This window comes from Myotis brandtii, unplaced genomic scaffold, assembly GCF_000412655.1.
Source record: "Myotis brandtii unplaced genomic scaffold, ASM41265v1 scaffold656, whole genome shotgun sequence".
In the NCBI taxonomy this organism is placed as follows: Eukaryota; Metazoa; Chordata; class Mammalia; order Chiroptera; family Vespertilionidae; genus Myotis; species Myotis brandtii.
Genome location: NW_005370548.1, coordinates 1331678 through 1335433, shown reverse-complemented (window position 1 = coordinate 1335433; position 3756 = coordinate 1331678).

Sequence of the window (3756 nt, the reverse complement as noted above, 5' to 3'; positions counted from 1 at the left end):
AGGGCGGGGAGGAGGGAGAGAGGGAAGGAAGGAAGGAAGGAAGGAAGGAAGGAAGGAAGGAGAGATTTCATAAAAACCACGATTTATTTCGAGGTGACACCGGAAGGATGGTACCACGAACACCTCTGCGGATCCCAAGTCCGTTCAGTTCATGTATTTCATTTCAATTGAGTCCAATTCAACATATAGTTACTGGGCCCTACTGCTTGCTGAGAACTGTGTAAGTATGGGATATTCGGAGAGAGAAGGTGGCACCGGATCCATTTCCTTCTGAAATATTTGGTACATGTTTTTATTTACTGATTGATTTGAGAGAGGGAGGGAGAAGGGGGGAGAGGGAGGGAGGGAGAGGGAGAGGGAGAGGGAGAGAGGGAGAGAGAGAGAAGGAGAGAGGGAGGGAGAGAGAGAAGGAGAGAGGGAGGGAGAGAGAGAAGGAGAGAGGGAGGGAGGGACTAGAGAAAGCCCAGTGCCTGGGGTTTTATCTCAGGGAAGGGGGCCCCCTGGGGTGGTGGGCGCCCGGAGGCTGGGTGACATTCTGCAAACAGGTGTGAGGGTTCTGGGTGCCGGGTGCCCTGCAGGCCCTGGACATGGGACAGCCGTGGGCGTGTGGCGCCACGAGAGATGAGTGAGCCCCGTGGGGGGACAGGGCTCCCCAGCCTGGAGGGTCAGGGGAGGGACTGACAGGAACACACGTGGGTGCCCGACAAAGAGCAGCAAGTGGATGAAAATGTTTGAAGCCGGGTCAGCCTCCCTCCCTCGGAGGAGAACTGTGGGCAGTGGCATTGACTTGAACTGCTCCGGCCGTGGGCGGGGCAGGGGGGCTCCAGGCGGAGGGCCTGCTGGGACAGTCCTGGGGATGTTGGGTGTCTGGGGCTCCTCTTTCGGGAACGTGGTGTCCGACGAGGGTGGGCGGGACCTGAAGTGTCATTTAAGGGTGTTTAACCTCCACTCCGTTTCTGAGGAGTCATTTCCTGCAGAGACACGAAGAATAAGAGGAGGAACTTGGCTCATTTTGGCAAATTGCTCCAATTTTCCCACAATCAGCCCCGCATCACCCGCCCCAACCCGTCTGTTTGGGCCACTTAAGGCTCTGGACTCAGAGGCTGTTGGTGTGGCCCCTGCCACAGGCCAGGCCTGTTTTCAGGACGGAGACGGGCGGGAGCGAGCCGGACGTCTAAATCACGGCGGACTCGCCACGTAAATGATCCAGTTCCACCATCGATCCCGTTCCACCGCGCAATTAATCCAGCGACGGAGCTCCTGGCCGTTTAATCGTCCTCTGTTTACACCGAAATGGTTGCTGCAAATTCCCAAAGACGGGGCACACCCGGAGGAGAGGCCTTTCTGCTGGTTTTCAGGGTGGGGGTGGCCTCCCTGGTTGTAATGTTGCCACCAAAATGGGGGGCAGCCAGCTGGCAGCCCCCAGAGGGCCAGGACCCCAAGATGGGCTGCCCTGCAGACCCCGGGGGTGTAGGGATGGAGGGGCCTGTTGAGGCGGGAACTTAAATCCAGGAGCAATCGAGGAGGTCCTGCTTCTCCCACTAACTAGGTCAGGGCTGGGGCCCCCACCAGATCCCCGCCCGCCCTGTCAACCTCGTGCCCCTTTAAGGGGGGGCGTTGATACATAGTAGGTACTCAATATGCATTTGACCAATCGGATTCCATTCTCAGCGCCCTGGTTGCTCCATGTTCCAGAAAAACAGCAGGCACACCAGGGAGCGTCCGCGGGCAAAGCACCCCGAGCCCAGGATCCTGCGACCTCGGGCACCTGGTGTGTCTGGTCCACCGTGAGCGCCCTTTCAGGGCTCACATCCGTCAGAGAGACAGCGACAGGGCCACAGGGGCTCTGGGCCTCCGTTCAGAGAGAAAACTGGGCAAACGCAGGTCCTGGAGGCGTGGCCTCTGGCAGCGGCCTGGACGCTCCTCTCTCAGCTCTGCCTCACCCGCAGGCGTGTCCGGGAGGTGGGGAGGCCACCCACAACCACAGCGCCTCGGAGCGGGACTGTCTACCCTTCTCCTGACGGACGGACGAGGACACAGGACCACTGAGCGCTGGAGACCAAATGCCTGGGCCCCGCCCACAGGAGCCAGTGACACGAGGGCCGGCTGGACCCAGGCTCTGAGCGCGGCCTGTGCAAGCACACGCGTTTGTGTCCCACCCAATTCGGAGGTCGCTGCCCGAGGGCCCAGCGTGGTGGCATTTGGAGCAGAACTTGGGCCCTTCCGTCCAGGAACCTCTGTCACTGGCCTCCTGTGAGCAGAGGGCGCATGTCCACACCCTGAAGCCTGCAGTCCGCTCCTGGGATTGCCCCATGGAGACACACAGGCGTGACCATCAGCAGGCGTGTGGAGCCCGGCTGGCGTGGCTCAGGGGTTGAGTGTCGACCTATGATCCAGGAGGTCATGGTTTGATCCTGGTCAGGGCACAGGCCCGGGTTGTAGGCTTCATCCCCAGTGTGGGGCGTGCAAGAGGCAACCGATCAATGATTCTCTCTCATCACTGTCGTATCTCTCTCTCCCTCTCCCTTCCTCTCTAAAATCAATTAAGACACAATTTAAAAAAAAAAAAAAAAAAAAGGCGTGTTGACAGCAGCTCCATGCTGAGTTGTCCCAAACGGTGGAAACTGCTTGTGTCCATCAGCAGCAAATGGATCCATAAATGTTGTCGTATTCGCCCAGTGCAACACTAAAGGGCAATGAAAGGGAAAAACTACAACTGCGTGAAACAAAGTGGATAAATCGCATAAACATGTTTAATAAGAGAAGCCAGGCACCTAGGCGAGCACACGGCTGGTCCCACCTGCAGCACATGCCCACGGAGCCTGGCCAGGTGCTCAGCGGGTTGGAGCATCGTCCGATCCGCCGAGGGGGAGGGGTCCACCCCCAGTCGGTGCAGACAAGAATCCACTAATGAATGCATCAACGCGTGGAGCAACACATCGAAACCGATGTCTCTCTCTCTCCCCTCCTTCCTTTCTCTAAAATCAGTCAATAAAAAAATTTTTAAACGAAAATATAGCCGGGCCAGCATGGCTCAGTGGTTGAGCATCGACCTATGAGCCGCTCGTTGGGGTGGTTAATGAGGACCTAACCGACCAAGGGTTTTTCACGAGGGAATGTGCCCGGAGAACCAACACCCGGATGCGGATGCGGATGCGGATGCGGATGCGGATGCGGATGCGGATGGAGACAGAGCATCCGGAATCCCAGGCCTCCTTCTCATCCCCGTCACTTCCCTTTCCTCTCCCTCAACAAGGACAACCACTCTCCTGGCCAACGATGAGTTTGCCTATATTTTCATTTTAAAAATATATATATATTTACTGATCTCAGAGAGGAAGGGAGAGGGAGAGAGAAACATCACTGATGAGAGAGAACCTTTGGTCGGCTGCCTCCTGCACACCCCACACTGGGGATCCAGCCCACAACCCAGGGATGGGCCCTGACCCGGCATCAAACCATGACCTCCTGGTTCTTAGGTCGATGCTTAACCACTGAGCCACGCCGGCCGGGCTCATTTAACTTTAAACACACACACACACACACACACACACTCTCTCTCTCTCTCTCTCTCTGCTTTGGGGTCTGATCAGGCTGCTACCCGAGGCCAACACCCCGCAGCGGGAACTGTGACTTCATTCACTACTCACTCCCTCGGGCCTGAACACGGATCCGGGCTGGCAGGCGGCCGGCGCCCTGCGTCCTGGGGAGACGAAGGAGCCAGCCCACCGCCCACCGCCCTCCCAGCGCCCACAT